Genomic DNA, 14,191 nt, shown 5'->3' on the forward strand with positions numbered 1-14,191 from the left:
CAATACAGTATACTAACACATATATATGGCATTTAGAAAGATGGTAACAATAACCCTGTGTACGAGACAGCAAAAGAGACACTGATGTATCGAACAGTCTTATGGACTCTGTGAGAGAGGGAGAGGGTGGGAAGATTTGGGAGAATGGCATTGAAACATGTAAATATCATGTATGAAACGAGTTGCCAGTCCAGGTTCGATGCACGATACTGGATGCTTGGGGCTGGTGCACTGGGATGACCCAGAGGGATGGAATGGGGAGGGAGGATGGAGGAGGGTTCAGGATGGGGAACACATGTATACCTGTGGCGGATTCATTTTGATATTTGGCAAAACTAATACAATTATGTAAAGTTTAAGAATAAAATAAAATTTAAAAAAAAAAATAAAAGAAAAAACCTTGTTTCTCCCTCCTCTAAGTGGAGGGACCTTCTGGCGTCTCTCCCTGATCTTGTGCACTGCTACCTAGAGATAAGTAACTGATCAAGTTTGTTAAATTTGGTGGAGGAGCCGAACTTTGCTGCTCAACCTCTTTCTTGCTTTTTTTCTCTGGCACTTGCCTATGTGAGAAGGGGTAGGCTTTAGTCTGCTCCTCCATGTGGCAAAGTATTAATGAGTCAGGTCCCCTCATGGGGAGGTCTGCAGTTAGTCCAGTACTATCTGGGACTAGGTAAATAAGCCTGAGTTTTTCTGGGGCTTGGCATCAAGAAGCTCATTGTTTCTTCTCAGCTAACCCACATCTTTCATCTTAGAGTTTGTGAGCACTAAATGAGATCTTTTGACCTTTGCCTTGCCTGCTTTAATCTTTTGTTCTCTCATTTTTCAATTTATTCATAAACTTGAGTGAGAAAAACAAGAGGTGGAATTTATTTGGCCCCTACAAATCACATTGCTGGTGTTGCTTGATTTTATAACTTTCACAGAAAAATCAAAGTTCAGATTTTTTATTTTTTAGTATGAAAACTCCTCATTCCAAATGTTGATAAAGAACTAATATATTTTAAAATTTTTGGACACCAAGGAAATAGTATGTCTATGGGTCAATTTTCAACAGATGCCAGCAGCCTTCAGCTATATTTTAAACCCCGTGGTTTAGGGTCAGGACAAGTATCTAGATTTCTGTACCAGTCCCTTCTGATAAATCTAGTTCTCTTGTGGAGTGTGGAATTTAAATACCTGAACTACCCAGTCATCCCTCTCTAGCACCTTCTCTTGGAGGCTGGAATTTATTCTCCTCACCCTCCTTCTCTTCCCAGCTATTTAATACAAACTGTAGCTCTCCTTCAGTCCACCTACAGCACCCACCAGCCTCCAAAATTACTGCTCCTTGGAGATCTCTATAAGATCTACAAGCTCTCATCTCTTGGATCAATGGCCATCAAAGATTTATGTAATTTGGCATCACCACTCTTTTCCTGTAGGAGGGGAATGTCTAGTTAACCTATATTCCTCTCCATTTCCAGATTATTCCTTTCTCCAAGTCTACCTCTTATTGAGATCCCCAAATGCATGGAATTAACATGGATCCTGTAAAATTTGAGTAAATTCTATTTCTTGCTTTCTCTCTTTTTCCTACTTGGTATGTGGCCATTGATAGGATTTTTTGTCCTCTGTCTTTTATCAAATAGGAATCACTGATACAAGATAGTCTAGCTTTCCTGTTCCTATTTCCTGTGGCCCACTCTTTATTCTTCTTACTTTCTTTCAAGTCACTGGCTCCACTGATAATCTCTTTCCCTGGATCCTCATTCAGTCAGTCTGATCGCAGTCCCCAGGAATTTGCAATCTGAATTACTTTGGTTTAATTGTAGGTTATTTTCCAAAGCTTAGACAAATCAATACGACAGCATCTGAGCCTCCCCTGGGACCACCCATTTTGTCTTTGACCCAGTTTCTTTGACTTTTTTCCAGCCATCTGTTTTACTTGGGCCAAGAGAGTCAGTTTTAGTGTCTACATGTTTTTTCTTTCATCTATATTTTTGACACCTTTAGTTCATCCAGAGTTAACTCCAGAAAGGAAACATTTACCATCCCTCTGCAGCTGTTCAGTCTTGGAAGAGGAAGTGGAGAGTCTTGTTTCTCTTGCTATTGGCCTGCTCTCCCTTATTCTGACCATAGCTGTTCCACCATCCTTGAACTCTAGCTTGCCTGACACCTGGATGCACTGATTTGTGCCTTGGAATAAGAATAAGAGCTTTTGAGCTCAACTCTTGTCAATTCATTTCTCAATGTGTCAGAGTTCTGAAACCCAGTGTATGGTCCAAGGCTCAGAGTCCAAAGGCTGGGATTCCACCAGTCATCATAGAAACCATGACATCAAGTTGGACCTCAATTTCCACATCTGTACAGTAATGAGAGAACTGCTCTGTAGCAGAGATCCTGAATTCAAATGTCTATCAATATACCCAGATAAAGGAAAGCAGAATCTGCTAAACAGAGGAACTTGGCAACTGGGCATGACAGGGGTTTAAAACTGAGAAGACATGTCCTACCTAAAGACATTTGCTGGCTCAGCTAAATCTGTCTGCAAGCTCCTTGGTTGAGCACTAACGTGGACTGGTAATTAGTGAGCATAATACCTTGAGCTCTGACATTCTGTAAACTCCGACTCCCGTGTTATAAGTGCTTCCTCTTGAATGATTTTCCCTTAAGTAATATTTAAAATAGAACATTAGATATAATACGTTGGGAAATGGGATAAAATTTTATAAGTCTTACTAGCCAGCCCTTTGCTCCTAGATGAAGATAACATCTCAGCATGAGGCTGATTTAGTAGTATGGAGCAATCACTGGAATGGAAGTGGATATATAAAAACATTACAGAAAGTGTATAACAAAACTTCTGTGGCCTGAGAATATAGACATTCTCAAAACACTGCTTATATGGAGGTGGAATTTGGAGAAGGGTGGATAAAATGTGAATACAACTTCGAGGAAGATGAATATCAGCATCTCCTATACCTTAATCTTTTCCATTATTAGAAGCTCCCTGGTGGTTTGGAATGGACTTAGCTGGCCTGGACTGGTCATAAAGGCCAAAAGAAGCATAAGGAGTCTTATCTATATACTTTGTCTCAAGTGTTAATCACTTAGTTATGTCCGACTCTTTGCAACCCCTTGGACTGTAGCCTGCCAGACTCCTCTGTCCATAGAATTCTCCAGGCAAGGATATTGGTATGGGTAACCATTCCCTTCTCCAGGAGATCTTCCTGACCTAGGGATCAAACCCAGGTCTCCCGCATTGCAAGGAGATTCTTTACCATCTGAGACACCACATGCGTACAAAGGTTTTGGAAGAGGACCAGTTATAACACAACATGCTGAGGCTGTAGCTGTAATGACATGGAAGTATGCTTGGTGGACTGTGGCTAAGGAGGTATGTATGAATAAAGAATAGTATCTGTAAAATCCCAAACTCAAGAATTGTATGAGTAGTACAGGAGTCTACACCAATGATGCTATCACAATTATTTGTAGGATTGTGCTGGACAGTCTTCAATAGCAACACATAATGGCTTCAAGCAGCAATAGCATTAGTGGACTAGTCTCACTGTCCAAGTCTCTTGTTATCTTGCATTTGGAAGGACAGTTAATCAATCTTCATTTAAGACACATAAGTCTTAGATATTCTTGGAAAATTCAGATTAGAGAATGTCTCCGGAGATGGGAAAAAGAGAGGAGTTTGGGGTCATAAGCAAAAGTTTCAAAATTGATATATGTTGTGCCAGTTTTCTATTGCCACACAATATTATGTAACAAATACTCATGGCATTTCAGTAGCATTTGGTAATAAGCATCCTCACAGACTTATGAGCTCACTAGAGTTCCACTGATCTAAGCTGAGTTCCAATATGCCACTCTGCTTCTCTTTGCAAATTGCTGGGTCAGATGCAGTAACTCTCTTCTACATGGCTCTCATCCTTCTTGGACCATCAGGCTAGCCATGGCATGTTCTTACAATGGTGTGGTAGAGGTGCCAGATGGAATATTCAAATACACAAGTACACTTTAAGCCCTTGCTTGTGTCATGTTTTCTAACATCCCGTTAGCTAAAGAAGTTACATGGCTGAGCTCAAAGTGAAGGGGCATGAAAGTATGTCTTTCCAATGGAGGAATAAAAAGTTATATGGCAAAGGCATGAAGAATCAAGGCCAATAATTGAATGTACAACAGATGTGGACATATTTTGTATCCTGAGTTGAGGAAAAGGGTTTATCAGATAATTATATATTTGGATGAGCTTCAAGGATTTGTATGTTGCTTGTAAAATAAAACACATTGCTTTTTGCTGTAGTGATGTGAGGTTGACAAATGTATAAAAGGTCCTATGTGAGATGTGTGTTTATGTGCATACGCACACACATGCTTATATCAATTGTAAGTTGAATTCTATGGCATATGCTTTAACCAGGTTAATCATCAAAGATCCATACTTTCCCTTTAATATTTAGAACTATTGCTAAGAAGTGGCTATACACCTAGGGACTGGAGTTTTTCTAATCTTCATTACTTCTAAGTGATTCCAAGTGACTAGTTCTTGTCAATGAAAGGGAAAAGAAAATGGATAGTCAAAAGCACAAGTTCAGGCCAGGTTAATTGAGAAGTAGAGATCCATTTTCCACCTGTTCTTCCCCACTTTCCGAGTGAATGCAGAACATTCTGAACCTCTATCTAACAACTAAATCTCCAGAGGAAACAAATGTAGGTCTTTGATTATTGTGGAAGACTACTATTGTTCCTGCCCACTGGGAACACTGACATACTGTTAATAAGACGAAAAAATGAGCCTCCACTGTGTTTCTGTTATACCACTAAATTGGGGTAATAATTTCTTACACCAACTAAAAAAGCCATATGGAAATGTGGACTAGCCTCTTCTCACAGTAAAGAATTTATAGAGAATAATAAAATAATCAAAGAAAACACTTACTACACATCTACCATATGTGTGGCTCACAACTAATATATTAAACATTTGAATGGTTAAGACCTGTGACATGGTCTCATGAGTTACAAAACTGGAGGAAAAGAGAAGCTGATTCTTCCATCATTTGCTGCCCTGAGCTGTGCAAATGATAGATGAATAAAATGTAGTAAAAGTCTTCTGTTTTGACATGCTGAGACACACATAAAACCTATAGAGATATGCATAAAGTCAGTAGCAGAATACATTTAGGACCCTTGCAACAGAAGAGAATACAAAAGTATAGAATCTGTGAATGAATTTAAGTAAAGGAGCTATTCAGTTATCTCATGGGCGGTTCAAATGTAAACATATATTATGAAAGTTAAGTAGCTATGAGGGTTGGGTCACAAGAATCCTGAGACATTATCTTAGGGAACTCATACTTATTTGAGATACCTCAGTCCTAGGCAACAGACAGGGATGACGATACTGAAGAAGGAAGGTTGTGGATTATTGGGCTGTTGAGGCAAGTGTTAGGAGTGGAGCAGATACAGAAGAGGAGTGATAGTGTAGCCAGATATGTAGGAAGGAACTATGCTAAAACTACACGTGTAGCAAGAAAAGATCATTTTCTATTTTTGGAATAAAAAAGCTATTTATTTATTTTTGCCTGCACTGGGTCTTTGTTGTTGCACATGGGTATTCTCTAGCTGCAGCGAGCTAGATTGGAGGACATTCTTGAGTAGTGGTGCTTGGGCTTCTCATTGAGGTGGCTTCTCTTGTTGCAGAGTACCAGCTCTAGAGCATGTGGGGTTCAGTAGTTGCAGTTCATGGGCCCTAGAGTACAAGCTCAGTAGTTACGGAGCACGGGTTTAGTCAACCTGAGGCATGGGGCACGTGGGATCTTCTTGGACCAGGAATTGAACTAGTGTCCTCTGCAATGCAAGGCGGATACTTAGCCACTAGACCACCGGGGAAGTCCAGAGATAAGATCTTAATGGATTTTTTGTGTGCTTATCTGTTGTTCCCACACTTTCCTGACTTGTCCAAAAGTATACTTCAAGGAAAATTTGCATTTTTATAGGAGGAATGCAAAAATAATCGGTTACCTTTTTTTAGCCACAATAGACAAATGGCAAGCACTAAGTGAAGTTGATGGACCCTACAAATACATATGAAAGACACACACACACACATGCCTTTCCTGGTAGCTCAACTATTAAAGAATCTGCCTGCAATGCAGGAGACCCCTGTTCAATTCCTGGGTTGGGAAGATCCCCACAAGAAGGGATAGGCTACCCACTCTAGTATTCTTGGGCTTGCCTGGTGGCTCAGATGGTAAAGAATCCGTCTGCAATGTAGGAGACTTGGGTTCGATCCTTTCATATATATATGTATATGAAGTGGAAGTGTTAGTCACTAAGCACAGCATAGGACATATATACACGCACACACACAAATATATATACATATATATATATATATATATGATGTGAAAGTGTTAGTTGTTCAGTTGTGTCCGACTTTTTGTGACCCCATGAACTGTAGTTTGCCAGGCTCCTCTGTCCATGGAATTCTCCAGGTAAGAATGTTAGAGTGGATTGCCATGCCCTTCTCCAAGGGATCTTCCTGACCCAGGGATTGAACCCAGGTCTTCCACATTGCAGGCGGATTCTTTACTGTCTGAGCCCAGGGAAGCCCATATTTACATATATAATATGTGTACACAGGCAGGATCAGAGAGGGTCTTTCTCAACCTGAGACTTTGGACTCAAACATGAGAGCACTCGATGTGTTACTTCATATAAATATTTTTCCAAGAACAGAATGGAAGAAGTGTCTCTGTTTATTCTGTTGGTAGCAACTTCAAGCTGAGACTGCCAGAGAGAGAGCTGGGGATTATCTTCTGTTTTCAACCAAACAGTTATTCCAGGCATTCTGATGTGAACCATTGCTTTTTATTCTCTTTCTTTCCAGAAGAAAACCAGACAATTTGTAAATTAATGAACTGTTTCCCTACTAAAGCTGATCCAGAGGTTTGCTTGTCCCAAGTTCCCAGGACACAGATGGTTTTATCATTTTGCTTTAGGAATAGGAAATGAGCCAACTTCACAGAGAGGGATGACATCATTCTAAAATGTAGCAGAGGGCAATATAACAATGTAATAAAGGGCATTCTCATTTCTCCTGGTCATGCCTTTGGCTTTGGAAACTCTTTTGGAACTATCAACAGATTATGAGGTTGACTGTGTCAGAGAGGTCCTCTTCTCTAGCAGAAGTTTGAATTTTAAAGCAAGTAGCCCAACCCATTTTGTAAGAATGTGGAGAGGCTTCCTTGGAAGATAAAGCAGGTTCACTCAATGCTAATATTGCTGCTGTTGTTTAGTTGCTAAGTCATGTCCAAGTCTTTTGAGTCCCATGGACTGTATCCCACCAGGCTCCTCTGTCCATAGGATTTCCCAGGCAAGAATATTGGAGTGAATTGCCATTGCCTTCTCCAGGTGATCTTCCTGACCCAGGGATCAAACCCATGTCTCCTGCATTGCAGGCAGATTCTTTACCACTGAGCCACTTGGGAAACAAATTCACTGAGTGCTAAAATAAAATATGTGATGTCCCTTGCTGGGAGAATGTTCCCTCACACATAAATGGCATAGATCATTTAGTCCCGTAACACATATGTAACTGATATGATAGGGAGTAGCAGTAACCAACAGTTCTTCATTTAAAAAAATTTTTCTTCATTCCTTGTCTTAGTTTCCTATGGCTATTATAGCTATTGACACTAGGCTTAAAACACAAAAATTATTATTTTGCATTCTGAAGGTTAGAATTCCTAAATGGGTCTCAGCCCTATTCACAAAAGCAGGCTGGATTTGGCCTGTGGGTCATAGTTTGCTAACCTGATATACTGATAAACTGGTGGGCATTGTCATTGTCTTCCTTGTATTCCTTGAACAAAAAATAATATGCACAGATTGGAGACTCAATAAATATTATTTTGTTTAAATGATTTAAGATCTCTCCTTTAGAATATGGGGCTTCCCTGGTGGCTCAGACAGTAAAGAATCTGCCTACAGTTGGGAAGGATCCCCTGGAGGATCCCCTGGAGGAGAGCATGGCAGCTCACACCAATATTCTTGCCTGGAGAATCCCCATCAACAGAGGAGCCTGGAGGGCTACATACCTGTAGTTTGGTACAACATCTGTTGGGAGACAATTTCACAAGTACTCTTAAAATTGGAACAAGCTATTGGACTTCTAGGAATTAGTGGTACAGCTGTATTCTGTTGAGTCTCATTGCTGTAAGAGCACAAAGTTGGAAATCACCTTCACTTCTTTCAGAAAGAGATTACTTAACTATTTCTTACTGCTTTAATCAAGATGTTAAAACAGCATCTATATCATTTGGGGGAGAAGGCAATGGCACCCCACTCCAGTACTCTTGCCTGGAAAATCCCATGGACGGAGGAGCCTGGTAGGCTGCAGTCCATGGGGTCGTGAAGAGTCAGACACGACTGAGCGACTTCACTTTCCCTTTTCACTTCCATGCATTGGAGGAGGCAATGGCAACCCACTCCAGTATTCTTGCCTGGAGAATCCCAGGGATGGTGGAACCCGGTGGGCTGTGGTCTATGGGGTTGCACAGAGTAGGGCACGACTGAAGCAACTTAGCAGCAGTAGAAGCATATCATTTGTGGGGGGTGGGGGGGGGCGGAGTTAAAGGGATATTAAATATATATTTCTGTGAACATTAAAATTCCTGTAAAGCTATCCAATAAATGGTTCAAACTTATTTTCTTTGGGTTATGACTGGTGATCAAGAGTAAGCAATACTTTTACTTCATTTTATATTTTTTTGATACTTTATCCCGTGTCTGTGTATCATTTACAATCTGTAAAAAGAAAAAAAAAAGATAGATTTCTGTATGGCAGAATTCTATTTTTTGTTTGATTGTGCCCAGTCAGAATCCTGTAATGTATACTTATCTCTACTGGTCAGTTTATATAACTGCTCAGTTTCAATAATTCTACAACTAAGGCTGTACATTTAGACAGCATGAAAATTCATGCTAATATATTAATTGAAAATTATTATGATTAAAAATGGATAAAAACTTTAATGTCCCAGAATAGCAGAATGGTAAATAACCTCCTTAATGAGAACATTATATTTGAAGTTGCACAGTGAAAAGCTTATAATATGGGAAATACTTATTAGTGAAAAAGTATACAGAATTATATATACAGTATTATCACAACCATATTAACATAAAATATACCCAGAAAAAGAACCATAGAAATATATAGCAATATACTTAATTTATACTTTTGAGGCATAAAAGTAGAAATGCTTTTATTCAGAAATGTATCATTTTGTGGTCTGTTTCTTCTTACCCCTTTCACTTTGCTTCTCCTTTTCCTAACAAACAGTCTATCTCTAGTATAAGTTACACAAATTTCCAAGTGCAGGTCGAGGACTATATTTATGATAAATGAAAGAAAAAACTCATTATATTTTATCTTGTTAATCCATGATTATAAGGAAACAGGGCATCTTAGTTTGAAAGCAAAAGAGTTCATTATGTTACACTAATGAATAGCATCTTTTTTTTTTTAATTTCTTTTAAGAAGAAATTCTCACAGTCATTTCCTTTCATTTTCTACAACATCGCATTCTTTTGTGGAGTTTGTAAAACTGGACATGTTTCACTGTCTTTTTCCAAAGTGCATTTAAGACTTCCCAACTGCAGAGGAAGTAGTTACTTGGTTTTCAAGTGTGAGATTCAAGATTCTTTGGAAAAGATCCTGATGCTTGAAAAGACTGAAGGCAAAAGAATAGGGCAGCAAAGAATGAGATGATTAGATAATACCACTGACTTAATGGACTTGAATTTGAGCAAACTCCAGGAGACAGTGAAGGATGAGCAACCCTGGTATGCTGCAGTCCATGGTGTGGCAAAAAGTTGGACTTGACTTAGCGACTAAACAACAACAACAAGATTCAAGAACTTGATATCTGAGGCAAAGCATAGCCCAAACTTGGCTCATTGTTTGTTTCTGTAAATAAAGTTTTATTGGGTCAGTGTTTGCTCATTTGTTTATATTTTGTCCAACAAAAGCAGAGACGAGTAGCTGTAAGATAGATTTCATGGACAGCAGAACTGAAAACACTTACTCCTTGCTCTTTACAGGAAAGGTTTTACCAGCCCCTGTTGAAGAGATTTGATTGAGGAGAGGGGTAGGTGTGATACTAAATAGGTTTATAACAAACTAAATTCAATAATGTTTTGAAACAGAGTGACTTTGAACTCTTCTTTGCTGTATATGATACTTTCCTACTCTTTTGTTTTGTTAGATTTTAACCAGATATAAAATATTTGGAGTTCAAATCAAAGTCAGGCTTATAGTAGCAATGAGAGATGCAAATGGACATCCAGTATTAAAGGCTAATTTTTTAAATGGTTAAATAGATCAGCCCTGGGATTTCTTTGTAAGGAATGATGCTAAAGCTGAAACTCCAGTACTTTGGCCACCTCATGCGAAAAGTTGACTCATTGGAAAAGACTCTGATGCTGGGAGGGATTGGGGGCAGGAGGAGAAGGGGACTACGGAGGATGAGATGGCTGGATGGTATCACCGACTCAATGGACATGAGTTTGAGTGAACTCTGGGAGTTGGTGATGGACAGGGAGGCCTGGCGTGCTGCAATTCATGGGGTGGCACAGAGTTGGACATGACTGAGTGACTGAACTGAACTGAACTGATATAAAATGAATATGGGTCATAGATTTTAATTAACTCATTAGGAAGATGTTGCAACCTTTTCAAAGATGAATCCAAAGAAAAATATATAAACATCAAGAATACTGAAAACAATTACAAGTAGTTGCGAAAAACAACTCACTATCCATAGGGCAATAATCAGTTGCATTCCACTGAACATAATTTCCATCTTTATGGAAACTCTTTTGTCTAATTATCAGTTCTCTAAAATTTATAGGATTATGAAATAGCTTGAAGGCAATTAAAGATTGAGATCATCTGAAAGCTGATTCAGACAGTATACTTACTAATCTTCTTGATTCATTTCAAAGTTTTTCACAGTTTTTCCCCCATTACATAAAACTGAATATAAAATGCAACCCTCAGCCTAATTATATAAATGTGATGTCTTTTTTCAGGTATATGTGTTTCAAAAAAGGTAGAAAAAGCTTCTGGCTGTCCCAAACTTGAGTAGTGGGAACTTCCTTAAGTCTGCCTTGTGAATCCACCTAAGGATCAGAGGTGAATAGATAGGAGGAAGCCTTACCAAAAATCTTGTATTTGTGAACAAATGAGAGATTTCTTGGGAATTAATTCATCCTTGAGCAAAGACTAAGCTAAGCATGACTTTGTAACAGAGAGATAGGCATTGAAGAGGAGGGGTGATACTGACTATGGGGAAAAATGTCTGTTTTCTAATTTATTTTCAGGCTTTTCCCCAAATGCCAGTACTGTAAGTAAATTAAAATACAGAAATCTTTGTAAAACTCTGTGATATTGGACCCAAGTTGTTGACATTGAACCAAGTTGAACACAAAAAGGAGACACTCTCCCCTTTTCAATTTTTTACATCAGAGTTGCAGTAAATTGTTAGTAAGGAGGTAAAAAATAAAGGGAAGAAAATGTCATTAATTAGAGAAGAATAGTTTGAACAGGCCATCAGATATTAATTAATATCCATAACCAGAGAATCCACTAACTTGTCTAATATTCCATGAAGGGAAATTGGATATTGGCAATGTGGAAGAATGTGGAATATGATATTACACAAAATCAAGCAACCCAAATTGTAAAACTCATGCTATGGTTTACCTTGGTCTATGCTAATATTAATACAAAAATTGCAGATTTACATATTTCTCAAATTCACTCACTTCTTTCCATTCTCAGTGTAATTATCCTAGACCAAACCACTATCTTCTCCCACTGGAACTATGCAGAAAGCCTCTTCAGAGTAAAAGGAACAAATTATACATTAAAAACTGTGGAAAACCTTTAGCGGCTTCCCATGGACTTTCAAATAAAGCCTTCATATGTCCTAGAGGATTGCACTCCATCTCATCCATACTTGCCTCTCTATTCTCAGATCATCCACGTTCTCTCTTCTGTAATCCACTGTCTGTCTCTCCATCTCTTAGTAAATGGATCTACCTTCCTCTTTGGATAGCAGGTTTCTCTGTTTAGTAATGAATAGGAGATAGCTAAGAAAAAGAAGTGGAAAGAATGTTCTAAGGTAAACCCCTACTCCAAGCTACATGACATAGTCCACGAAACACTATGTTTCTCTGTAATTTAGTATTCTGTTACTTAAATATTTTTAATAATTCATTTTGCAATGTCTTTTTCTCACTCTAGATGTTAAGTGCATAAAAGCAAAAATGCATGGAATTTAATAGGAAGGAATCAAGTGAAATATACATCGATTAATATCAAAATGATTTGAATACTATCTTTGAGGTATTTTCCACTCTCATAGATAGAATTATATTCATATCCTGTCATTCTCTGTGTGACACTGTTTTTGCTCACTTTTACTTGCATTAGGTATAGTTTCTTTGCATTAGGTTATATGAAATCTCATTGAATCACAAGCAGTGGTAGACAGATTTTGTTTCTTCATGTTTTTCAATGAAAGTGAAAGTCACTCAGTTGTGTGCGACTCTTGTCCTGAATTCTCCCAGGCCAGAACACTGGAGTGGGTAGCTATTCCCTTCTCCAGGGGATCTTCCCAACCCAGGGATCAAACCCAGGTCTCCACATTGCAGGAGGATTCTTTACCAGCTGAGCCACCAGGGAAGCCCAAGAATACTGGAGTGGGTAGTCTATCCCTTCTCCAGCAGATCTTCCCGACCCAGGAATAGAATCGGGGTCTCCTGCATTGCAGGTGGATTCTTTACCAGCTGAGCTACCAGGGAAGCCCACAATGCTGATACACAAAACATTTAGACCTTCTGTAATCTGAGTGCTGTTGAATCCTTTCTAGTTTCCTGGGCTTTGCCTGTAGAAGCAAATGTCAACTTCAGAATGAAAGCCTTCAATACTTATACATGGGCATAGAGCCTGAGCTTGAGAGTAGACTCACTGGCCAGGTCAGGAGATGTCCTTTTGTAAGTTCTAGGCAGCATCACTGCCTTCTGTAGAGTTGTGAGTGCCAGGAAACACCTTAGAGGTTCCTTTGGACTTGGAATTGGTCAATCCTGCTTTAGAAGAGATTTAGATCAGGGAGTGCATGGACTTTGGATGGCCCCAGTTCGGGGACCAATGATTCATGGGCACAGTTTGTACCAGTAGCAGGAAATCTTTGAGGGCACTCTTGGGACTGCTGTATCATACACTCCCACCCATTTTAAGTTATCCAATCCTGAGATTGCAAACCGGCAGCATATGGGCAAGGACTGGGCTTCCAGATGTATTTTGTTCATCTTGTACAGTATTTGAAGAATTGTTCAGTCTCATATAAGAACACAGAACTTGAAAGGACATATAAGAACTCTTGCTTGAAAAATTAGATCAGGCCGCATTGTCACAGGGAGCAGGGGGGCCGTGGTGGAGAGTAGCTGCCTGCCTCATGCAGGGGGTCTCACTCCCTGTTGGTGAGCATGGAACTTACTCAGTTCTTTTATAGGCTATTGTTTTGTGACCCTTTTCCTGATCTGATCATCTCATTTCACACTGAAGAAACCATCTCTTTCTGGGAATAGCTTTGGAGAGACAGAAATGGAGTGAGATGAACTGGCCACAATTAACACAGTGCAGATTCAGGGCTGGAGTTCCAGCCCATTTCTCTCTTTGCCATAGCACACTGTGGGCATCTCTGTTTAGACTCTACTGTGTCAGGGGGTAAAATACGGGATGTTCCCACTCAGTTATCTCATCAGAGAGGTGCCTTTCCCAAAGTCACACTGCTTATAAATGGATAAGAGTGACTGGTCTTGCAATTACTTCTACATCCCGCATACTACATAGGAGTGTAAATAAATAGTGCCTCAGAATGGAATTGAATTACATGGCATAGAGTAGAAAGTCATAATCAGGAATTAAAACTGAGTTAGACTGAATGCCCTTTTAAAGACGGTCTTATCACTGTATTTTCTTCCTACTCCTTCTTGTCATTTGGTTACATTGTATCCAGCCAAACACATTAACCAGATGAGCAGGGCTACATATTGTTTTCACAGGAAATCCTCCCTTCCTCCTTCAGTTTACCTAAAAGGATGAGAAGTGTGGAGGGGGGGTTGC

The sequence above is a fragment of the Bubalus bubalis genome, chromosome 15 (genome assembly GCF_019923935.1).
Source record: "Bubalus bubalis isolate 160015118507 breed Murrah chromosome 15, NDDB_SH_1, whole genome shotgun sequence".
Classification (NCBI taxonomy): domain Eukaryota; kingdom Metazoa; phylum Chordata; class Mammalia; order Artiodactyla; family Bovidae; genus Bubalus; species Bubalus bubalis.